This window comes from Anolis sagrei, chromosome 7, assembly GCF_037176765.1.
Source record: "Anolis sagrei isolate rAnoSag1 chromosome 7, rAnoSag1.mat, whole genome shotgun sequence".
Taxonomy (NCBI): Eukaryota; Metazoa; Chordata; class Lepidosauria; order Squamata; family Dactyloidae; genus Anolis; species Anolis sagrei.
The window spans coordinates 11,199,880-11,226,009 of NC_090027.1; the positions used below are offsets into that span (position 1 = coordinate 11,199,880).

The window sequence follows — 26,130 nt, forward strand, 5'->3', positions numbered from 1 at the left end:
TTAGCTGGTATTGCACCACCTGACATCCCCCGGGAAGTAGCAGCCAATAATGAAAGGACCAAGGCAGAGACATCTCCAGCTCATCCCCTGTTTGGGTATCAGCCAGCACATCAACGACTTAAATCAAGACATAGTTTTCTAAGATCTACAGAGACACTCGCTGGAACACCTCAGCAAGCGAGAGTCCAAAAATGGCAGGCTCAAACCCAGCACCTCAAGCAATGGCTGATACCAAATGAAAGACTCCCTCCTGGGCACACAGAAGACTGGGCGACTTGGAAGGCGCTGATTAGACCGCTCTGGCACCACGAGATGCAGAGCCAACCTCAAGAAATGGGGCCACAAAGTGGAATCCACGACTTGCGAGTGTGGAGAAGAGCAAACCACAGACCACCTGCTGCAATGCAACCTGAGCCCTGCCACATGCACAATGGAGGACCTTCTTATAGTAACACCAGAGGCACTCCAAGTGGCCAGCTACTGGTCAAAGGACATTGAATCAACTACCAAGCTTGCAAACTTTGTGCTTTGTTTGTTTGTTTGTTAAAAAATGCAATACAACAGTTTGGTTCGCTCCTGACATGATAAATAAATAAATCGTGGTTCCCAATTTGTGGTCTGTGGTCTGCAAGAACAAAAGTATGGTCCACGGCCTCATTGTTACTACACTGTATAGTGCTGAGGCTTATTAAATATGGTTTTCTGTAGGTGAGCAGATGGAAACTACTGGATGGCATATGTTCTGTATCAGTAACTAAAGCTAATGTGGTCTATCGTAAGTCGTAGCAGGATCAAGTGTGTGTTAAAGAAAAACCTTATGATGTTAATTATTATGTGCAGCTGGTAATGTAGGTCAGCTAGCAGTGAGATATAACTGTATGGATTTTAGAATACAGTTTGGAGAAGCAATATGCTGTAATGCTGCTATGCACTAACAGCGATGCTCTTTACTATGGTAGAATAGCTATTTACTCAAGGTTTATGTTTTGCTCTCTCATTTGAATGAAGGTGAAGAAGCCTTATTCTGTGTTACTTACAAGGACTATGTAAGTTTGTTGCACTGTTTGATTTTGTATGCAACACTGCAAGTTTATGCCTTTGCTGATAAGAGTAAGTTTTTCTGTTCCTTTTTTCCTCTTGCCTGTGTGTCTTTTGCACAGGACTTGGCTAAAATGTGCTTATGCACAACATAACCTGCTTGCCTGTAATTGGGCAAACTGCAAGTACAGGGGAGAGCCTTGCGCTGGAATTGACAAACTATTAGCAGAGCCAGGAATGCTGCATCTTTCCAGGAGGCGAGAGGGGTTTCCCTTGGGATGGCCAAAGCAGGAACACCATCTCTCATTGTAACCAAACACAACACTGTGGCTTTGCTCCAATGCCTGCCAAAGGGTCTCTTGAGAGAAAGAGAGAGGCATTCCGACTGAAAGGATGGGAAGAGTTTGGAGTGGCTCTCTGCCGCACGCTGTCAAAAGCTGGGGGGTTGCCCGGTGGCCCTCCTGACAGAAGGCGCTGTTCAGGAATGCTAATTGCTCATTAGAAAAGCTCTTAATGAGCGGCTGAGAGAACTGGTGGGTGCTTGCCTTTTCTCCCTCTCCTTTCAGCACAGCTGGCTTCTCCATCGTGGGACTAAGACCCAAAGAAGGCTGCTTTTGTGGTCCACTAAACTGTTTACTTTACGATAAAGAGGCCCGGAAAGCCCTCTGCTCTGGCTCGGGCAAAGCCCTAGAATCATAGAATCAAAGAGTTGGAAGAGACCTCATGGGCCATCCAGTCCAACCCCCTGCCAAGAAGCAGGAACATTGCATTCAAATCACCCCTGACAGATGGCCATCCAGCCTCTGTTTAAAAGCTTCCAAAGAAGGAGCCTCCACCACACTCCGGGGCAGAGAGTTCCACTGCTGAACGGCTCTCACAGTCAGAAAGTTCTTCCTAATGTTCAGGTGGAATCTCCTCTCTTGTAGTCTGAAGCCATTGTTCTGCGTCCTAGTCTCCAGGGAAGCAGAAAACAAGCTTGCTCCCTCGCCCCTGTGGCTTCCTCTCACATATTTATACATGGCTATCATATCCCCTCTCAGCCTTCTCTTCTTCAGGCTAAACATGCCCAGCTCCTTAAGCCGCTCCTCATAGGGCTTGTTCTCCAGACCTTTTATCGTATTAGTCGCTCTCCTCTGGACACATTCCAGCTTGTCAATATCTCTCTTGAATTGCGGTGCCCAGAATTGGACACAATATTCCAGGTGTGGTCTAACCAAAGCGGAATAGAGCATGGGGAGCATGACTTCCCTAGATCTAGACACTATGCTCCTATTGATGCAGGCCAAAATCCCATTGGCTTTTTTTGCCGCCACATCACATTGTTGGCTCATGTTTAACGTGTTGTCCACGAGGACTCCAAGATCTTTTTCACACGTACTGCTCTCGAGCCAGGCATTGTCCCCCATTCTGTATCTTTGCATTTCGTTTTTCCTGCCAAAGTGGAGTATCTTGCATTTGTCACTGTTGAACTTCATTTTGTTAGTTTTGGCCCTTCATCTCTCTAATCTGTCAAGATCGTTTTGAATCCTGCTCCTGTCCTCTGGAGTATTGGCTATCCCTCCCAATTTGGTGTCGTCTGCAAACTTGATGATCCTGCCTTCTAACCCTTCATCTAAGTCATTAATAAAGATGTTGAACAGGACCGGGCCCAGGACGGAACCCTGCGGCACTCCACTCGTCACTTCTTTCCAAGATGAAGAGGAAGCATTGGTGAGAATCACCCTCTGGGTTCGTCCATTTAACCAGTTACAGATCCACCTCACCGTAGTTTTGCCTAGCCCGCATTGGACTAGTTTCCTTGCCAGAAGGTCATGGGGGACCTTGTCGAAGGCCTTCCTGAAATCCAGGTACGCTCCATCCACGGCATTCCCCGCATCTACCCAGCTTGTAACTCTATCAGATTAGTCTGGCATGACTTGTTTTTGATAAATCCATGTTGACTATTAGCGATGACCGCATTTGTTTCTAAGTGTTTGCAGACCGCTTCCTTAACAATCTTTTCCAGAATCTTGCCCGGTATCGACGTGAGGCTGACCGGACGGTAGTTGTTTGGGTCATCCTTTTTTCCCTTCTTGAAGATTGGGACCACATTGGCCCTCCTCCAATCTGCTGGAACTTCTCCCGTTCTCCAAGAACTCTCAAAGATGGTTGCCAATGGTTCCGAAATGACTTCCGCTAGTTCCTTCAATACTCTTGGGTGTAGTTGATCTGGCCCTGACTTGGTTGATGGAGGAAGTTGGAGGACGTCGGAACCAAACAGGATAAAGGGACTTTACTAGCCAGAGAAGCTCTCCCAGCAGCAAGCCGATGGATGTCAGGAAAGCAAACACAAGACCAAGTTTCCGACATACTTTGCAAAGGAAAGGAACAAGCTCACTTTAAAATGCCTTGCTTTCTTGGCTGATAAGAAACACAAATGGAGGGTTTCCAGAACAGAGCATTTCTGGTAGTGTCACCAAGATTACAGAATGTCCTAATACATTTTTTTAAATGGCTCATTCACAAAATATGTGCAGGAACTAGGAGAGAAATCACATTGTTCTTCCTCCCTTGCGTGTCATTTGATGGACTACCAATAAAATGTTGCTGGTTGCTGTTTTTAAAGTATTCCTATTCGGTTTTCCACCAGCCACCATTTCCCTCCACTGCAGACATGGGCAAACTTTGATCCTCCAGGTGTTCTGGACTGCAACTCCCACAATTCCTAAGAGCCGGTTTTGGAGTTGTAGTTCACCTACATCCAGAGATCACTGTGGATTCAAACAATGATGGATCTGGACCAAGAATACTCAATACACCCAAATGTGAACACTGGTGGACTTTGGAGAAAATAGAATCTTGACATTTGGGAGTTGTAGTTGCTGGGATTTATAGTTCACCTACAATCACAGAGCATTCTGAACCCCACCAACGATAGAACTGGGCCAGACCTCCCACACAGAACCCCCATGTGGGCCACAGCAATGCGTGGCAGGGGATGGTTAGTCTATATAAATAAAAATGTAATGTTCATTTGTGGGATTAGCATAACTCAAAAACCAATAGACGAATTGACATGACATTTGGACACAAGACACCTAACAGTCCAACAAGTGTCCATCACCCCAAACACACACACACACACCCAGCAGAACACATGCACATATTCATACACAGTTGTTCATTCGTTCAGTCGTCTCCGACTCTTCGTGACCTCACGGACCAGCCCACGCCAGAGCTCCCTGTCGGCCGTCACCACCCCAGCTCCTTCAAGGTCAGTCCAGTCACTTCAAGGATGCCATCCATCCATCTTGCCCTTGGTCGGCCCCTCTTCCTTTTACCTTCCACTTTCATACACAGACACGTATGTGTATACATATCTATATATATAAATTTGTTAGGGGCATCCAACGAGGAAACAAAACTCAAAAACCCCCCAACAAAACTTAACCAAAATTCCCATGCCCATAACACAACCCACAAGGTACAAACATATCTACTCAAAATGAAAAACAACACAACAACACACTCACAAAACAGCAAAACAACAAAACTCAAAAAAACCCCAACGAAACTTAACCAAAATTCCCATGCCCATAACACAACCCACAAGATACAAACATATCTACTCAAAATGAAAAACAACACAACAACACACTCACAAAACGGCAAAACAACTGAGCATGCGCATTGGCGCCCAGCTGCAAGTTCCCTGGCGCGCGCACATGGCCTTCCGGCCAACGTTCCCTCTGCGGAAACCATGCCCACTCCAAGCCCCGCCGCGCCGCTTCCCGCACACACACACCCCCTGCCGCACACACACACGCAACCCCACGCTCCATCACTCCCCCCGCTGCCGCATACACACACGCAACCCCACTCCCCCTGCCGCCACACACACACGCAACCCCACGCTCCATCACTCCCCCACCGCCGCACACACACGCAACCCCACTCCCCCCGCCGCCGCACACACACACGCAACCCCACTCCCCCCGCCGCCGCACACACACATGCAACCCCACACTCCATCACTCCCCCCGCTGCCGCGCACACACACACGCAACCCCACGCTCCATCACTCCCCTGCCCCAATCTTACCTCCTTTTACTTCACGCCACCTCCAAACCCCACCCCGCCCCTTCCCGCCCTGTCAAAATCTAGGAAAGACAGGAAGGAAGGAAAGAAGGAAGAAAGAGAAAGGGAGGTAAAGAAAAAGGGGGAAGGAAGAAAAGTTAGAGGAAGAAGAAAAGGAAAGAAAAGGAAAGATGGAAGGAAAGAAAAAAGAGACAGCAGAAGAGAAAGAAAAAGGGGGAAGGAAGGAAAGAGATAGAGAAAGAAGAGGAGAAGGAAAGATGGGAAGGAAGGAGGAAGGAGGAAGGAGGGAGGGAGGGAAAGAAGGAGAGAAAGAGGGAAGATTGGCCACAGCAACACGTGGCGGGTAAAGGTTGTTATTTCTATTATTATTATTATGCTATTGTTCCTATGAGACCCTTTTAGGGGGAATGGGAGAGGTGTCAGGTCCCGGAGGCAATGCATTGCTTTATTGTTATTGTTATGATGGTGGTGAAATAAAAGGAAATAAAAAGTGAAAGAAGGAAGCAAACAGGGAGGGAAGAAAGGCAAAGGAAGAAAGGGGGAGGGAATGAAGGAAAGAGAGAAGGATGAAACCAAGTAGTGAAAGAAGGAAAGAAAGAAAGAGGTAGAGAAGAAAAAAGGAGAGAAAGGGGGAGGAAAAGGGGGAAGGAATAGGTAGGTACCTCTCTTTCATAATAGTCCAGATATCTACCTCAACTTTGATAAGTTTTACTATAGGCCACAGCAACGCGTGGCAGGGCACAGCTAGTATATATATATATATATATATATATATATATATATATATATATATGCACAAACACACACAAATGTACGCATATACACACACATACATATACATACATACATATATGCTTATACACATGCACACACATATACATATACACATACTGCCGAGTCCATCGACAGAGGTGAGAAGAATCATAGAATCATAGAGTTGGAAGAGACCTCATGGGCCATCCAGTCCAACCCCATTCTGCCAAGAAGCAGGAATATTGCATTCAAATCACCCCTGACAAATGGCCATCCAGCCTCTGCTTAAAAGCTTCCAAAGAAGGAGCCTCCACCACACTCCGGGGCAGAGAGTTCCACTGCTGAACGGCTCTCACAGTCAGGAAGTTCTTCCTCATGTTCAGATGGAATCTCCTCTCTTGTAGTTATTTAGTATACAAAACTGCTAAATAAATAAATACACACATATACACCAATATGCATATAGACAAGCACACACATATACACAATATGCATGTACACATATAAACACACAAATACACACACACACATATATATAAACACACATATATACACACAAAACGCATATACACAGTCTGGGCCACAGCAATGCGTGGCAGGGGTCGGCTATTAATAAATAAAATTACTGAATCTACAAAGAGGACTAAAGTAAGTAATAGTTTAAATCTGTGCTAAGTTGAAGTTCTATGGTTAATAGTGTGCCATATAGACAGACAGTTAGACAGACATTCAAGGGGATTGCTCACTCCACTTCCCAGATTCGAACTGCCAAATATACATTGCACTTCTAGAAACTCTGGGGTTGTTCAAAGTCTGTGGATTCCTCGCTCTTGTTCACAAATAATGCCATTATCGCTATACTTAACTAGCACTAAGGAATGAGTTTGCCATTATTATGTTGGCTGTCACAGGTACTATGGACATTCCCTGTGAAGTTTCTCAATCTATATAAATAAAAATGTAATGTTAGTTCGTGCTACCATCAGAACTCAAAAACCACTGGGTGAATTGACACCAAATTTGGACACAAGGCACCTAACAGTCCAATTTATGTCCTCCACTAAAAAAAAAATGATTTTGTCATTTGGGAATTGTTGTTGCTGGGATTTATAGTTTACCTACAATCAAAGAGCATTCTGAACTCCACCAATGATGGAATTGGGCCAAACTTAGCACACAGGGCTCCCATGACCAACAGAAAAAACTGGAAAGGTTTGGTGGACATTGACCTTGAGTTTGGGAGTTGTAGTTCACCTACATCCAGAGAGCACTGTGGACTCAAACAATGACGGATCTGGACCAAACTTGGCACGAATATTCCATATGACCAAATATGAACACAGATGGCATTTAAGGGAAATAGACCTTGACATTTGGGAGTTGTAGTTGCTGGGATTTATAGTTCACCTACAATCAAAGAGCATTCTGAACCCCACCAATGATGGAATTCAACCAAACATGGCATACAGGACTTCCATGACCAACAGAACACACTAGAATGGGTTGGTGGACATTGACCTTGAGTTTGGGAGTTCTAGTTCACCTACATCCAGAGAGCACTGTGGACTCAAACAATGATGGATCTGGACCAAACTTGACACAAAAATTCCATATGCCTAAATATGAACACAGATGGAGTTTGGAGGAAATAGACCTTGACATTTGGGATTTGTAGTTACTGGGATTTATAGTTCACCTACAATCAAAGAACATTCTGAAACCCACAAACGACAGAAATGGGGAAAACTTCCCAAACAGAACCCCCATGACCAACAGAAAATACTTAAGGCCATCCAGTCCAACTCTCTTCCCCAGGGCAAGAAAATGTAATCAAAGCCCTCCTGACAAAGAGCCATCCAGTCATAAATATAGATAGATAGATATGATTCTCACACACACAGAGAGAGATATAATATCACAGATTTGAAAGGGACCCTTAAAGAAGGACTATGATATGTTGCATATTCCAGAGTAGGCAAACCAGACACTCTCCACATCAACACTGACAAAGAAACAACAAGAAATACTGTTTACTCACAAGCAGAAAGGAATTACATATATTAGAAACCAACACTTTCTCATTACTTTATTTTCCAGATCACAGCAACGCGTGGCAAGGGACAGCTAGTTCTGGACTAAAATAGCTGGAATGCGCACTTCTTTTAGAAATTCCAAATGTTTTCTGCAAGACTCAAGTCTCATCCCCTGGCAGTCTTTAAGACTACATAATGACTAGATCAACTTTGCACATTACATGTGTGTGAATATCTTACTATGGGGCCTCGGCGCAGCTGGCAAAAAAAGGCGTCTTGTCTCGTAAAGGCAGCTGGAATTTCCTCTTTGAACAATAGGAAACTCTAAACTCTATTTTCCACTATTTGTTTTCTTAACGGCTTCCTCCAGTTCTGAAGCACATTTAAGTGCGCAAAAGACGAGGAAACAGTGTATCTCGTGCTATCATCTGATTATGGGATTTTCTTTTTCAGTGTTTAGATCGGCGTTTCTCAATTTGGGGGCTGGGATCCCCAGGGGGGTCGCGAAGGGACTTCAGAGGGGGTGTCAAAGACCATCATATATTTCTGATGGTCTTAGGAATCCCTTTGGCAGACAAGGCTGAAGATCTCTCCGTCTGTCCTTCTCTTCCTTTTTGGAAACAGACGCCTAATCCTCCCACCAAAAACCCTCCTCCACTGTGATAGGCTGGCCTCTCCACCATGGGGAGGGCTGTTTATGAGACTCCAAGTGTGGAGGGGACAGCAGGCGTGCTCAACACATGACAGCATGGTGTGCATGTGTGGGCGAGGGAGAGCATGCGAGGCTGGAGGGAGGCTCTCATCAGCGAGTCCCTTCAAGGCGTGGTGGTTCTGTGCGGGAAGTTTGGCCCAATTCTGGGTTCAGAATGCTTTTTGATTGTAGGTGAACTATAAACCCCAACAACTACAACTCCCAAATGTCAAGGTCTGTTTTCCCCAAACTCCACCAGTGTTCCCATTTGGGCATATTGAGCATGTGTGCCAAGTTTATATAATTATTTGCGTCCACAGTGCTCTCTGGAGGTAAGTGAACTACAACTCCAAAACTCAAGGTCAATGCCCACCAAATCCTTCCAGTATTTTCTGTTGGTCATAGGAGTTCTGTGTGCCAAGTTTGTTTCAATTGCATCGTTGGTGGAGTTCAGAATGCTATTTGATTGTAGCTGAACTATAAATCCCAGCAACTACAACTCTCAAATGTCAAGGTCTATTTTCCCCAAACTCCACCAGTCTTCCCATTTGGGCTTATTGAGTATTTGTGCCATGTTCAGTCCAGATTCATCATGGTTTGAGTCCACAGTGCTCTCTGGATGTAGGCGAACTACAACTCCAAAACTCAAGGTCAATGCCCACCAAACACTTCCAGCATTTTATGGGAGTTCTGTGTACCAAGGTTGGTTCAATTCCATCATTGGTGGAGTACAGAGTGCTCTTTGATTGTAGATGAACTATAAATCCCAGCAACTACAACTCCCAAATGTCAAGGTCTATTTTCCCCAAACTCCACCAGTGTTCATATTTAGGCCTATTGAGTATTCGTGCCAAGTTTGGTCAAATCCATCATTATTTGAGTCCAAAGGTTTATCTGGATGTAGGTGAACTACAACTCCAAAACTCAATGTCAATGCCCACCGAACCCTCTCAGTATTTTCTGTTGGTCATGGGAGTTCTGTGTGCCAAGTTTGGTTCAATTCAATCGCTGGTGGAGTTCAGAAGTTCTGAATGTAACTACAAAAATTTCCTCATTACATCAATGACCCTTTCCACACAACTGTATAAAAGTTGTGAACTGGATTATATGGCAGTGTGGACTCACAATAGTCCAGTTCAAAGCAGATATCTGTAGATTATCTACTTTGATATTTTGAGTTATGTAGCTATGTGGACATTTGTTATCAAACAGTATCTAGTTACCAGGAGCGTGCAACTTCTTACTTCCCAGTTCTAACCCCATGTTGTCCAACCGAATTCAAGGAAGACCTTTGTTCTGATCCTGCAGAAATAATTGTTTTGAAGCTCCTCATGTCACCCTTTTTATTGCCAGGAGAGAAGACCACATGCATCTATTGCTCCTCATATATGGACAGCAATCTGGCAATCTAGCTGGGAATGGAAAGATCCCAGTGACCTAGAGTCAACGACCCAGAGCTTGCTACCTTTGTACATGGATGTGGGAGTGTGGGTTCACAAGGGGGTTGTTTTGTTCAGCTTGTAAGACAAACTAGGGACCTTCCAAGTTTCTGCCACAAGATCCAGATCACCTCCCTAAAAAGGCAAGGAACTGGATACTTGAGATGAAATCAGTAGTCTCTCTGATCTGCCGCCAACATGGCCTCCAAGAATTCTTAACCCTTTCTATCTCTGCACCCATTCCGCCTTGTCTGAACTTCCCCAGAGTCCTTTTTTTAGTCCTTTTTTAGTATAGCTTTTAGTATAATAGAAGTAGCAGGCAATAGTGAAAGGACCAAGGCAGAGACATCTCCAGGCTACCCGTTGTTTGGGTATCAGCCAGAATGTCAATGACTTAAATCAAGACATAGTTTTCTTAGATCTACAGAGACACTCGCTGGAACACCTCAGCAAGCGAGAGTCCAAAAGTGGAAGGCCCAAACCCAGCACCTCAATCAATGGCTGATACCAAATGAGAGACTCCCCCCTGGGCACACAGAAGACTGGGCGACTTGGAAGGCGCTGAACAGACTGCGCTCTGGCACCACGAGATGCAGAGCCAACCTCAAGAAATGGGGCCACAAAGTGGAATCCACGACATGCGAGTGCGGAGAAGAGCAAACCACTGACCACCTGTTGCAATGCACCCTGAGCCCTGCCACATGCACAATGGAGGACCTTCTTGCGGCAACACCAGAGGCACTCCAAGGGGCCAGATACTGGTCAAAGGACATTTATCCAACTACCAAGTTTGCAAAATCTGTGTTTGTTTTTTTTAATCTGTGTGTTTGTTTTGTTCTGTTAGAAATGTAATACAATGGTATGGTTGATGACACGATAAATAAATAGTATAATATAGTATCGGAGCTCCTGGTGGCACAGTGAGTTAAACCACTGAGCTGCTTAACTTGTTGACCGAAAGGTTGCAGATTCGAATCCGGTGAGCAGCGTGAGTTTCCGCTGTCAGCCCCAGCTTCTGCCAACCTAGCAGTTCAAAAACATGAAATATGAGTAGATCAATAGGTACCTCTCAAGTGGGAAGGTAACAGTGCTTCATGCAGTCATGCCGGCCACATGAACTTGAAGGTATCTATGGACAATGCTGGCTCTTCAGCATAGAAATGGAGATGAGCACCAACTCCCAGAATAGGATGCAACTAGAATTGATCTAGATAGATATAAAATGCTCTGAGCATAATGAGTACCTTAAAAACAAAAGAACCAATGAACGAAATCACACCAAATTTGGCAACAAAATGTCTCACTACACAAGGTGTGACCATCACTCAAAAATTATGATTTTGTCATTTGGGAGTTGTAGTTGCTGGGATTTATAGTTCATCTATAATCAAAGAGAATTCTGAACTCCACCAACGATGGAATTGAACCAAACTTGGCACACAGGTCTTCCCTGACCAACAGAAAATACTAGCAGCGTTTGGTGGGCATTGACCTTGAGTTTGGGAGTTGTAGTTCACCTACATCCAGAGGGCACTGTGGACTCAAACAATGATGGATCTGGACCAAACTTGGCACAAGCACTCAATATGCCCAAATATGAACATAGATGGAGTTTGGGGGAAATAGACCTTGACATTTGGGAGTTGTAGTCACTGGAATTCACAGTTCACCTACAATCAAAGAGCATTCTGAACCCCACGAATGACAGAATCGGGGCAAACTTCCCACACAGAACCCCCATAACCAACAGAAAATACTCAAGGCCGTCCAGTCCAACTCCCTTCACCAGGGCAAGAAAACATAATCAAACCCCTCCCGACAAAGAGCCATCCAGCCATAGATATAAACAGATATATATGATTCACACACACACAGATATAGTATCATAGATTTGCAAGGGGCCCCTAAAGAAGGACAATTATATGTTGCATGTTCCAGAGTAGGCAAACCAGACACTCTCCACATCAACACTGACAAAGAAACAACAAGAAATATTGTTTACCCACAAACATAAAGAAATTACATATATTAGAAACCAACGCTTTCTCATTACTTTATTTTCCAGATCAGCAGACTGGGCCACAGCAACGCGTGGCAGGGGACGGCTAGTAATAATATAATAATAAACTTTATTTATACCCCTCATCATGGTCCTCATGATGAGGGGTATAAATGATGAGCGCTCCTCATCATGGACGTTGTCACGGCCATCTTTGAATTGTCGTACCCACTTGCGCACTTTGCTTTCACTCATAACAGTATCACCGTACACTTCACAAATCTGTCGATGAATTTCTGCAGCAGGCAGGTTCCTTCCTGAAAAAAACTGAGTGAACCTCACATGCGGTGGGGGAGTTGATAGTTTTAAACATTTTTAAAGCACAGAACAGAACCGTACAGGTTAGAAAGAGCGGAAACTGAGCACAGTTGTTCCCGAGGCATATCGGTAACACGACATACGGGCTCGTTGCGGTATGCGCGCGAACTACTAGTGTCTACAACAAAACGGACCTTACTTAAAAAATACCCCTCGTGTGTGTGTGTGTGTATATATATATATGAGAGATTATACGTTCCAGTTCAAAGCAGATAATGTGAATTATCTGTTTTGATAATCTGGATTATATGACAATGTAGAAGGGGTGTAAGACTCCATGATTCTGGCATCAGCTTCCCTTCGCTAAGATTACAACATTCTTGCAATTGGCTTGCATTCTCCTATTTACTTTGGCAATAAACAACATTGTCCAAATGATGAGGACAGAGAGACCAGGATGATTAGAAAGACGGCGAAGAAGGGTATGGATGCCTTGCATGGGCTCAAGCAGGAAAGAGCTGGGAAGCATAGGAAGAAACCCAATCCTGAGCCTGCGCTGGATCATCCTGGAGGTCCATCTCTTTCCAGCATCTGTCTGCATGAGGCTGATCTTGCATGAGAAAAAACACACACGCAGCAGAATTTTGGCTCATTTGTTTAAAAGGGAAGCTATGCTAATGAAAAAAGTATGTACCCGAAAGATTACGGCAAGAATGGGAGGGGAAAAAAACTTTTTTTCCAAGGCGCCTAAACAATTATGGGGGCTTTAGTCTCACTTTCAAAAGAGACTCAGACCCATCAAAGGCAATTATATTTGGAGGGGTAAAGAGGGGCCCAAAGGAGCCGGGTCAGGGTTGCGAAATATCAACTGAGCGAAATCCTGACTGGGTTTTGAATGCGGTCCAAGCAAACGAGAGAGAGAGAAAGAGAGAGAGAGAGAGAGAGAGAGAGGATGCAGACCGCATTTCCTTCCTGGCTGTTTCCTCTGTCCCTTTGCTCATCCTCTTATCTCGCAGGCCAGACAAGACAAGGCAGCAACGGGGCGAAAGCAATGTAATGGGAGGGAGAGAAAACTATTCCTGCCCACTTCAAATGATCAGAGCTCAGAATGCTAAAAAATAAATGATTTGTTTCTATTGCTCAATGCAACTGTTTCGAAAATAATTTACTGCAATTGCAGTGCCGTTTCTTATGGTGTTATGTGTTCCTTTATATTGAGGAAAGGGTGGCACAAAATTGGGACAAAACACTTCTAAAAATGTCTCTAGATCAGTGGTTCTCAACCGTCCTAATGCCGCGACCCCTTAGTACAGGTCCTTATGTTGTGGTGACCCCCAATCATAACGTTATTTTCATTGCTTCTTCATGCAACTGTTATGAATCGTAATGTAAATATCTGATATGCAGGATGTATTTTCAGTCACTGGACTAAATTTGGCACAGATACCCGATATACCCAAATTTGAATACTGGTGGGATTGGGGGTGATTGATTTTGTCTTTGGTAATGCTGGAGTTGCTGGGATTTATAGTTCACCTAAAATCAAAGACTCTTTTGAACTCCACCAATGATGAAATTGAATTAAACTTGGTACACAGAATTCCCATAACCAAGAGAAAGTACTGGGAAGGTCTGGTGGACATTGACCTTGGGTTTTTGGAGTTGTAGTTCACCTACATCCAGAGAACACTGTGGACTCAAATAATGATGGATCTGGATTAAACTTGGCACAAATACTCAATATGCCCAAATGTGAACACTGGTAGAGTTTGGAGAAAATAGACCTTGCCATTTGGGAGTTGTCGTTGTTGGGATATATAGTTCACCCACAATGAAATAGCATTCTGAACCCCACCAACGATAGAATTGGACCAAACTTTCTACACAGAACCCCCATGACCAACAGAAATACTATGTTTTCTGATGTCTTTGGCGACCCCTCGGACACCCCCCCCCCCGCGACCCCCACAAGGGTCTCAACCCCAGGTTGAGAAACACTGCTCTAGATGCTCTTTAAATTACTTTAGAAAGTAAATAGAAACACCATGCCTTCTGGAGTATTGGCTGTCCAAATTGGGAGGGATAGCCAATACTCCAGAAGACAGGGGCAGAATTCAAAATGATCTTAACAGATTAGAGAGATGATTGGTCAAAACTAACATAATGAGGTTCTGGCCATTGAGTGCTCCAGTTGGAGGTCAGCTGTGACCAGCAGTGCTGCAGAATTTGAGGAGGCACGAATGGAGGGCGAAAGAGAGAAACGTGCCAAGAGGAAGGAGTGTCAAGCCAACCCTGACTGGGACCGCTTTCTACCTGGAAACTGATGCCCTCACTGTGGGAGAACATGCAGATCAAGAATAGGGCTCCACGGTCACCTACGGACCCACCGCCAGGATACTACACTTGGAGGACCATCATCCTTGGACTACGAGGGATTGCCTAAGAAGTAAGAATGAAGTTCAACAGTGACAAATGCAAGATACTCCACTTAGGCAGAAAAAAATAAAATGCAGAGATACAGAACAATGCCTGGCTCGAGAGCAGTACGTGTGAAAAAGATCTTGGGAGTCCTCCTGGACAACAAGATAAACCTGAGCCAACAATGTGATGTGGCGGCAAAAAAAAAAGCCAATGGGATTTTGGCCTGCATCAATAGGAGTCTAGTGTTTAGATCCAGGAAAGTCATGCTACCCCTCTATTCAGCCTTGGTTAGATCTGATCTGGAATACTGGGCACCACAATTGAAGAGAGATATTGACAAGTTGGAATGTGTCTAGAGGAGGGCAACTCAAATGATCAAGAGTCTGGAGAACAAGCCCTATGAGGAGAGGCTTAAAGAGCTGGGCATGTTTAGCCTAAAGAAGAGAAGGTTGAGAGAGCACATGAGGGCCATGTATAAATATGTGAGAGGAAGTCATAGGGAGGAGGGAGCAAGCTTGTTTTCTGCTTCCCTGGAGACTAGGACGCGGAACAATGGCTTCAAACTACAACAAAGGAGATTCCATCTGAACATGAGGAAGAACTTCCTGACTGTGGGAACAGTTCAGACATGGAACTCTCTGCCCCAGGGAATGGTGGAGACTCCTTCTTTGGAAGCTTTTAAACAGAGGCTTGATGGCCATCTGTCAGGGTGCTTTGAATGCAATTTTCCTGCTTCTCGGCAGAAACTGGATGGCCCATGAGGTCTCTTCCAACTCTTTGATTCTGTGATTAAGTAGCATTATCACACTAGTTGTGGAGTGAGTTCAATATGCTATCGCCATTGAAAAAAAATAATTTAACACATTTCATTTTACACTCATCCCTTCACATTAATAGTCTTGACTTTTGCATATTTGACTACCATATACACTCAGGTATAAGCCGACCTGAATATAAGCCAAGGCACCTAATTTTAGCACAAAAACACTGGGAAAATGTATTGACTCAAGTATAAGCCAAGGGTGGGAAATGCAGCCGCGAATGGTAAATTTCAAAATGAAAATAGATACCAATAAAATTACATTAAACTGAGGCAGCCATGGGTTAAATGTTTTTGAATATTTACATAAAACTGTAATTTAAGATAAGACTGTCAAACTCTGATTAAACAGTTATTTTAACCTTCGTCAATGTAAAAGTGCTTAAGTAGCCTTCCAATAATAATAGAGTAAAATAATAAATGTAATAAAAATTATAGAGTAAAATAATGTAAATGTAATAATAATAGAGTAAAATAAAAAATATAACAACAATAATAGAGTGAAATAATAATTGTAATAGAAATAATAATATAATAAAGTAATAATAAAATAATAATAAAGTGTCAGTAAAATAATAAAGTAAAATAATACATTTAATAATTAAAATAGAGTAAAATAATATTTAACAATAATAAATAGAGTGAAATAATAAATGTTATAATAATAAATACAATAAAATAATAAATGTAATGATAATGTAGAGATATGTTTATTATAAAGTGTTATTTATAATGTGTTTAAACTGTATTTATGTTTTACATTGGTTGCCATGTCCTAGCTGTGAGAGATAGGTTGCCATGGTGACAAGGCAAGAAGAGGAGGTGGGCGGAGCTTAAGGAGAAAAAGGTTTGAAAGTGACAGTTAATTTTCAGTCAGGAGGATGAGACCCTGAGAGGAGGAGCAGAGTCAGTTAGGGCTCTGTGGAGTGAAGCAGTATAGATTCAGTTAGTTTTAGTGTTTGTGAATATTTCTTCAGCAAGGTAGCTGAAGGGAAACCTCGTTAGATTGCTTGAGTTAAAAAGAATCTAACAGAGGGGGTTTTAGGATCGCCAGTAGTGGAAGACTGGAGATCAGTGGTTTGATCCGGTATAGGACAAACAGTGTGAATATTCACAACAGGGAACACTGAAATAATAAAGCACTTCACTGAAGAAGGAGTTTATAAGATTGTAACATCTAAAGCCTGAATGTATCTCAACCAAGCCATTTTGTAACCATCAAGCATATGCCAAGCTCAACATCTCAATATTGCAACAGTTACGCTTTGTTTAATAATAAACTTGTTCTCTTTGTATTTTAAATCTGCCTCCTCCATTGATTTTACGTTCGGTGCATTCCACTCTACCAAAGTTACCTCACAACGCAAATAGGGATAAATAGAGACTTTAAGACCAGCGTCTCTAAACTTATTGGTGGCAGTTTAATTTAATAGCAGTCTAGGAACTTTCTTACAATTTTGGTGGTCCCATTTGGTGGGATTAACACCACGTCTTTACATTTTATTGGTGGCATTGATACGTTCTTTACAATAATAATGGAGTAAAATAATAAATTTAATAGAGAAAAATAATACATTTAATAATAACAATAGTAAATAGAGTACAACAATAAATAATAATAGAGTAAAATAATAAATGTAATTATAATATTAGAGTAAAATAACAAATGTAATAATAATAGAGTAAAATAAATTATATAAAATAATAAAGAGGCTCCTTTTTTGGAAGCTTTTAAACAGAGACTAGATGGCCATCTGTCGGGGGTGCTTTGAATGCAATTTTCCTGCTTCTTGGCAGAATGGGGTTGGACTGGATGGCCCATGAGGTCTCCTCCAACTCTTTGATTCTATGATTCTATGATATTAATAATAATAGTAAATAGAGTAAAACAACAACAACAATAATAATAAAGTAATGTAAATGTAATCATAATAATAGAGTAAACTATTAAATGTAATAAAAATAAAAATAATAACAGAGTAAAATAATAAATAAGTTTGACTTGTGTATAAGCCAAGGGGGCTTCTTCATCCTAAAAAAAAGGACTGGAAAACTCGACTTATGCTCAAATATATAAGGTATTCACAGACTCAGTAAAAATATGCTCTCTAATAATCTCTACGTCCTCCGGTATGAATCTGTTGTCAATGTCCTCCAAGTGTCCTCCAAATCAATGTCCTCAATGTCCTCCAAATCTGTTGGAGGATCTAGAGCAGAGATTCCAAAACTCCAGTCTTCCAGGTGTCTTTACGATCAGGTCCATTTATATACATTGTGCCTATCCATATACATTTATGGATGTAACCCATTTCTCATTCCTCTCTCCTACATCACTCACTCCACCCAAGAAACACATTCTGGAGGAATCCATGTCAAGCTACAAGCTAAAACAGAAAGTCAATCCAAGCAGAGCTTTCCTTATTTGTCCCAAAGAAGCTTTTCCTCAGAACTAGCCATTTCCGGAGGTTTGTGATTGAGTGCACAGGATTATATGACAGACCCAGATTGTGAATAGGCACAGCCTGTTTGGCGATGGAGCGTTGACTAAACTGCTCTCCTGCCTGCGCTGACCAGCCAGTTTCCTGTTATTGACCCGCTTCTTGTTCTGTTTATTTACACAGGGCTTGTGCACTCTGGGTTTGGCTTAGAACTGGGCTGATATTGTGAAGGCTGGAAGGAGGTTGGAAGGAGGACTTGCAGGAAGCCATGTCTGCCTTAGAAAGCCTGAGAGCAAATCAGGCTTTCAGTAACTGGATACTGGTTCAGGCCCAACTGAGTGCCTACTTAGTGCAGGATGGGGATAACAGAGCAAAATATCATGAGTATTTTATGAAAGAGAGCAAAGTTTCCAGCTGCAGATCCTCCAACATTTTACAGGTGAAAAACAGAACATATGTGATCAAGTGACATCAGAGCGTGGTTCAAAATGACATGCAATACATATCATGAAGAGAAGAAGAAAAGACAAACAAGGAACCCGAAGTTTGTCCATAGTTCATCAATAAATATATATTGAAAACCTTTAATATATGTGTGTTATGGTGACAATTTTTATGCTTATATTTTGTTTTGTTAATCTTATGGTTATGTTGTTTTTACTTTGTATGTTTTGTGATGTTACCTGGGAACCGCTCTGAGTCCTCTCAGGGAGATGGAGAAGTATATAAATAAAGTATTATTATTATTATTATTATTATTATTATTATTATAATAAATGTGTTGAGGAAAGTTCAGAAACAGACCATTAAGCAAACTCTGTGACGGAATGAAAATCATACATAGGTTGTTGTAGGTTTCTTCGGGCTATATGGCCATGGTCTAGAGGCATTCTCTCCTGACATTTTGCCTGCATCTATGGCAAGCATCCTCAGAGATGGTGAGGTCTGTTGGAACTAGGAAAAAGGGTTTATATATCTGTGGAATGACCAGGGTGGGACAAAGGACTATTGTCTGTTGGGGCTAGGTGTGAATGTTTCAATTGACCACCTTGATTAGCATATAATGGCCTGACAGTGCCTGAAGCAAACTTTTGTTGAGAGGTGATTAGATGTCCTTGTTTGTTTCCTCTCTGTTGTTGTGCTGTTGTAATTTTATAGTTTTTTAACACTGGTAGCCAGATTTTGTTCATTTTCATGGTTTCCTCCTTTCTGTTGAAATTGTCCACATGCTTGTGGATTTCAATGGCTTCTCTGTGTAGTCTGACATGGTGGTTGTGAGAGTGGTCCAGCATTTCTGTGTTCTCAAATAATATGCTGTGTCCAGGTTGGTTCATCAGGTGCTCTGCTATGGCTGACTTCTCTGGTTGAAGGAGTCTGCAGTGCCTTTCATGTTCCTTGATTCGTGTTTGTCTGCTACCGGGACCATGGTAAATAGAGACACCACATCGAAGCTGATCAGTTTGTCGTTGGTATTGTCCCGTAGCAGACACCGTTGCACTAATCAACCAGAGGTTCCCAGAAGACATCACAGCTCTGTTTCACCATTGCCTCACCACTAGCTACTTTCAGTGGGACAATGACTTCTACAACAGCACAACAGAGAGGAAACAAACAAGGACATATAATCACCTCTCAACAAGTGTTTGCTCCAGGCAGTCAGGCCATTATATGCTAATCAAGGTGGTCAGTTGAAATATTCACACCTAGCTCTAGCAGACATGAGGCCTTTGTCCCACCCTGGTCATTCCACAGATGTATAAACCCATTTTCCTAGTTCCAACATACCTCACTACCTCTGAGGATGCTTGCCATAGATGCAAGCAAAACGTCAGGAGAGAATGCCTCTAGACCATGGCCATATAGCTCAAAAAAACCTACAACAACCCAGTGATTCCGGCCATGAAAGCCTTCGACAGTACAAAATAATACATAGTTCACGTCTTTACCAATCCACACTCCTCTTGCTAGAGAAAAGATATGCCACGCAGATGATAAGTAAAGAATAAGGTGTTTAGTTTATGTTAGGCAGAGCAACATATATTTAGTGAACTGTTGGATTGACTCACACAATGTCCTTAGTAGTCCATGTGAGGAACCTTCTTCCAGCAGCCCAGAAGCAGAAATACGAAACTGTCTCGGCAAGCTCCTGCACTTAAAACCTAAACATGTAACTGTTGCCAAAGTCCTGGGCTCAGCTAGTATCTCAGGCATGGCCCGACCAATCAGCTTCGTGTTTTGCATTTTTCAGTTAACACACTGACCAATTCATTTTTACATGCTCCAACAAACCCATCCACTAACATCTACATCAGGGACTTGGGGAACTTAGTCTTCCACAAATATAATTTCACTGCTTCTATCAAGCATAAAGCAGTGGTGAGAGATGATGGGAGATCAAGTCCAACAACTTCTGGAGAGCCATTTAGTCCCTATCCCTCGGCAAGCTCCTGCACTTAAAACCTAAACATGTAACTGTTGCCAAAAGTCCCAGGCTCAGCTAGCTTCTCAGGCATGGCCCAACCAATCAGCTTCGTGATTTGCATTTTTCAGTCAACACACTGACCAATCCAACAAACATCTACATCACGGGCTTGGGGAACTTGGTCTTCCACAAATATAATTTCACTGCTTCTATCAAGCATCAAGCAGTGGTGAGAGATGATGGGAGATGAAGTCCAACAACTTCTGGAGAGCCATTCATTCCCCATCCCTCGGCAAGACCCTGCACTGAAAACCTAAACATGTAACTGTTGCCAAAAGTCCCAGGCTTAGCTAGCCTCTCAGGCATGACCCAACCAATCAGCTTCGTGCTTTGCATTTTTCAGTTAACACACTGACCAATCCAACAAACTCATCCACTAACATCTACATCAGGGGCTTGGGGAACTTGGTCTTTCACAAATATAATTTCACTGCTTCTATCAGGCATAAAACAGTGGTGAGAAATTATGGGAGATAAAGTCCATTCCCTGTCCCTCGGCAAGCTCTTGCACTGAAAACCTAAACATGTAACTGTTGCCAAAAGTCCCAGGCTCAGCTAGCCTCTCAGGCATGGCCCAACCAATCAGCTTCGTGCTTCGCATTTTTCAGTTAACACACTGACCAATCCAACAAACCCATCCACTAACACCTACATGAGGGGCTTGGGGAACTTGGTCTTCCACAAATATAATTTCACTGCTTCTATCAAGCATCAAGCAGTGGTGAGAGATGATGGGAGATGAAGTCCAACAACTTCTGGAGAGCCATTCATTCCCCATCCCTCAGCAAGACCCTGCACTGAAAACCTAAACATGTAACTGTTGCCAAAGTCCTGGGCTCAGCTAGTATCTCAGGCATGGCCCGACCAATCAGCTTCGTGTTTTGCATTTTTCAGATAACACACTGACCAATTCATTTTTACATGCTCCAACAAACCCATCCACTAACATCTACATCAGGGGCTTGGGGAACTTGGTCTTCCATGAATATAATTTCACTGCTTCTTTCAAGTGGTGAGAGATGATGGGAGATGAAGTCCAACAACTTCTGGAGAGCCATTCATTCCCTATCCCTCGGCAAGCTCCTGCACTGAAAACCTAAACATGTAACTGTTGCCAAAAGTCCCAGGCTCAGTTAGCCTCTCAGGCATGGCCCAACCAATGAGCTTCGTGCTTTGCATTTTTCAGTTAACACACTGACCAATCCAACAAACTCATCCACTAACATCTACATCAGGGGCTTGGGGAACTTGGTCTTCCACAAATATAATTTCACTGCTTCTATCAAGCATCAAGCAGTGGTGAGAGATTATGGAAGATGAAGTCCATTCCCTGTCCCTCGGCAAGCTCCTGCACTGAAAACCTAAACATGTAACTGTTGCCAAAAGTCCCAGGCTCAACTAGTATCTCAGACATGGCCCGACCAATCAGCTTCGTGCTTTGCATTTTTCAGTTAACACACTGACCAATCCAACAAACTCATCCACTAACATCTACATCAGGGGCTTGGGGAACTTGGTCTTCCACAAATATAATTTCACTGCTTCTATCAAGCATCAAGCAGTGGTGAGAGATTATGGAAGATGAAGTCCATTCCCTGTCCCTCGGCAAGCTCCTGCACTGAGATTATGGGAGATGAAGTCCATTCCCTGTCCCTCGGCAAGCTCCTGCACTGAAAACCTAAACATGTAACTGTTGCCAAAAGTCCCAGGCTCAGCTAGCTTCTCAGGCATGGCCCAACCAATCAGCTTCGTGCTTTGCATTTTTCAGTTAACACACTGACCAATCCAACAAACTTATCCACTAACATCTAAATCAGGGGCTTGGGGAACTTGGTCTTCCACAAATATAATTTCACTGCTTCTATCAAGCATCAAGCAGTGGTGAGAGATGATGGGAGATGAAGTCCAACAACTTCTGGAGAGCCGTTCATTCCCTATCCCTGATCTACACTGGTTTAGACAAGGCTCTTTCCTAGAGTCCTTGTAAGATGCCAGGAATGTTTTCTAGACTTGGTATCTTTTCTAAACAAAGAATGCATTCTGTGCTGAGCTATAACCCTTCCCCAAACTGCATTTTCATAGCATCTAAACCACAAAATAGCACTGCTTGGAAAACACAATTCCCCCATCCTCAGCCAGCACATAATTGATGCCAGAATGTGGGATGCGCTGCTTGGTAAATTATTCCACTCAACATAATCCACCAAGGTTCTTCACACGAAAGAAAGTTCCTCTTTCACTTTAAAACCCAACTGGCTGTATCAACTGGCTACAGACAAAAATGACTATTAAGCATAAACATAATGTACGGAATTTGAGTTTAAAACGTAGCAACAATCACTAGCATTAAGGCACGTTGGGGGTTGAAAACAAAGGGAAAAGTATCCCAAAGGTCAAGTTCTATTTTCCCCATGGGAGTTCTGTGTGTCACGTTTGGTTCAATTCCACCATTGGTGGAGTTCAGAATGCTCTTTGATTGTAGGTAAGTATAAATCCCAGCAACTACAACTCCCAAATGACAAACTCAACCCCATCCCAATCCCACCAGTATTCAAATTGTGGCCTATCAGGTATTTGTGCCAAATTTGGTCCAGTGAATGAAAATACATCCTGAATTCAAATTATCTTCACAGATTAGGGAGATGGGCCAAAATTAACAAAATGAAGTTCAACAGGGACAAATGCAAGATACTCCACTTTGGCAGAAAAAATGAAATGCAAAGATACAGAATGGAGGACGACGCCTGGCTTGAGAGCAGTACGTGTGAAAAAGACCTTGGAGTCCTCGTGAACAACAAGTTAAACATGAGCCAACAATGTGATGCGGCGGGGGAAAAAAAGCCAATGAGATTTTGTCATGCATCAATAGGAGCATAGTGTCTAGATCCAGGGAAGTCATGCTCACCATGCTCTATTCTGCCTTGGTTAGACCACAGCTGGAATATTGTGTCCAATTCTGAGCACCACATTAGAAGAGAGGTGTTAACAAGCTGGAATGTGTCCAAAGGAGGGCGACTCAAATGATCAAGGGTCTGGAGAACAAACCCTATGAGGAGCGGCTTAAAAAGCTGGGCATGTTTAGCCTGAAGAAGAGAAGGCTGAGGGGAGACATGAAACCCATGTATAAATATGTGAGATTAAGTCATTGGAGGAGGGAGCGAACTTGTTTTCTGCTTCCCTGGAGACTAGGACACAGAGCAATGGCTTCAAACTACAAGAAAGGAGATTCCATCTGAACATGAGGAAGAACTTCCTGACTGTGAGAGCTGTTCAGCAGTGGAATGTGTCCAGAGGAGGGCGACTAAAATGATCAAGGGTCTGGAGAACAAGCCCTATGAGGAGCGGCTTAAGGAGCTGGGCATGTTTAGCCTGAAGAAGAGAAGGCTGAGAGGAGATATGATAGCCATGTATAAATATGTGAGAGGAAGCCACAGGGAGGAGGGAGCAAGCTTGTTTTCTGCTTCCCTGGAGACTAGGATGCAAAACAATGGTTTCAAACTACAAGAAAGGAGATTCCATCTGAACATGAGGAAGAACTTCCTGACTGTGAGAGCCGTTCAGCAGTGGAACTCTCTGCCTCGAAGTGTGGTGGAGGCTCCTTCTTTGGAAGCTTTTAAACAGAGGCTGGATGGCCATCTGTCAGGGGTGATTTGAATGCAATATTCCTGCTTCTTGGCAGAATGGGGTTGGACTGGATGGCCCATGAGGTCCCTTCCAACTCTTTGATTCTATGATTCTCTGCCCCGGAGTGTGATTGAGGCTTCTTCTTTGAAAGCTTTTAAACAGAGGATGGATGGCCATCTGCTGGGGGTGATTTGAATGCAATTTTGGTGGAAACCCAAATAGGGGTTGGACTGGATGGCCTTTGAGGTCTCTTTCCAGCTCTATGTTTCTATGATTCTATATCAGGTATTTACATTACGATTCATAACAGTAGCAAAATCATAGTTATGAAATAGCAACAAAAATAATGTTATGGTTGGGGGTCACCACAACATGAGGAACAGTATTAAGGGGTTGCGGCATTAGGAAGGTTGAGAAACACCGATTTAAATCAAATGTGGAAATCAATGGGAAGGAACCCCACTGGAGCACTGCAGCGCACCCAAATACCTGGGAGTCACTCTGGACCGTACTCTGACCTACAAGAAGCACTGCCTGAACATCAAGCAAAAAGTGGGTGCTAGAAACAATATCATATGAAAGCTGACTGGCACAACCTGGGGAACACAACCTGATACAGTGAAGACATCTGCCCTTGCGCTGTGCTACTCTGCTGCTGAGTACGCATGCCCAGTGTGGAACATATCTCACCACACTAAAACAGTGGATGTGGCTCTTAATGAGACATGCTGCATTATCACGGGTGTCTGCGCCCTACACCACTGGAGAAATTACACTGCTTAGCCTGTATCGCACCACCTGACATCCGCCGGGAAGTAGCAGCCAATAGTGAAAGGACCAAGGCAGAGACATCCCCAGCTCATCCCCTGTTTGGGTATCAGCCAGCACGTCAACGACTTAAATCTAGAAATAGTTTTCTAAGATCTACAGAGACACTAGCTGGAACACCTCAGCAAGCGAGAGTCCAAAAGTGGCAGGCTCAAACCCAGCACCTCAACCAATGGCTGATACCAAATGAGAGACTTCCTCCTGGGAGACTTGGAAGGCGCTGAACAGACTGCGCTCTGGCACCACGAGATGCATAGCCAACCTCAAGAAATGGGGCTACAAAGTGGAATCCACGATATGCGAGTGTGGAGACGAGCAAACCACTGACCACCTGCTGCAATGCACCCTGAGCCCTGCCACATGCACAAGGGAGGACCTTCTTGCGGTAACACCAGAAGCACTCCAAGGGGCCAGATACTGGTCAAAGGACATTTAATCAACTACCAAACCACAAATTTTGTATTCTGACTGTTTGTTTGCTTTGTTCTGTTAGAAATGTAATATAATTGACTGGTTGCCCTGACACGACAAATAAATAATGGTGACGCCCCACACATTTCCACACCTGAATGTTTTGTCGTTAGGGAGAGAAAGAGACCGCAATTGCAATTTGGGGGCAGGAGTGGAAGCAACATCCCACGATCTGTGCCGGCCAATGTCTGGGAAACGCAAAGCCAAACAATAAAGTCATTGCCTAATTGAGCGAAGGATGGAGAGATCCCATCAAACAATGTGCGGCTTAGGAAGGAAAAGACCGCGGTCAGGCTGAATAACCAGCAAAGTAGGCCACTAGGCAAACATGTACTGTCGTGCGGGGCTTCCCCTTGGACAAAGCAAAGGCCAACACGATCCTTTGGTTAGAAAATGGGATTTCCTTCAAAACCTTGATCCAGTGCCACGTCCCACTCTGAGCCAACCCTCTCCAAAGCAGCCTTAACAGTCACCTCGAGTTTCTTGCAGTTTGAGGCTAATGCCATTTAATTGCCGGGCACAAATCTCTTGTGGCCACACCATTTGAGAGCTGCGCACACACACTGGCCACGAAAGGACCGAAAAGTCTGGCTTATTTGGGGCAATGCACACATACACACACACCCCTCCCTGTCTAATCCTCAAATGAGAATCTGAAAGGAAAACACAAGGTTATTTTCTCAAGCACACTGGAATCC

At 43.4% G+C, this 26,130-nt stretch overlaps 1 protein-coding gene across 1 annotated transcript in view; it reads right to left on the reverse strand.

The window, feature by feature from the left end:
* ADGRA2 (adhesion G protein-coupled receptor A2) overlaps positions 1 to 26,130 on the reverse strand; it is a 172,501-nt gene that overhangs the window by 132,567 nt on the left and 13,804 nt on the right. The gene's annotated exons all lie outside the window — the stretch shown is intronic.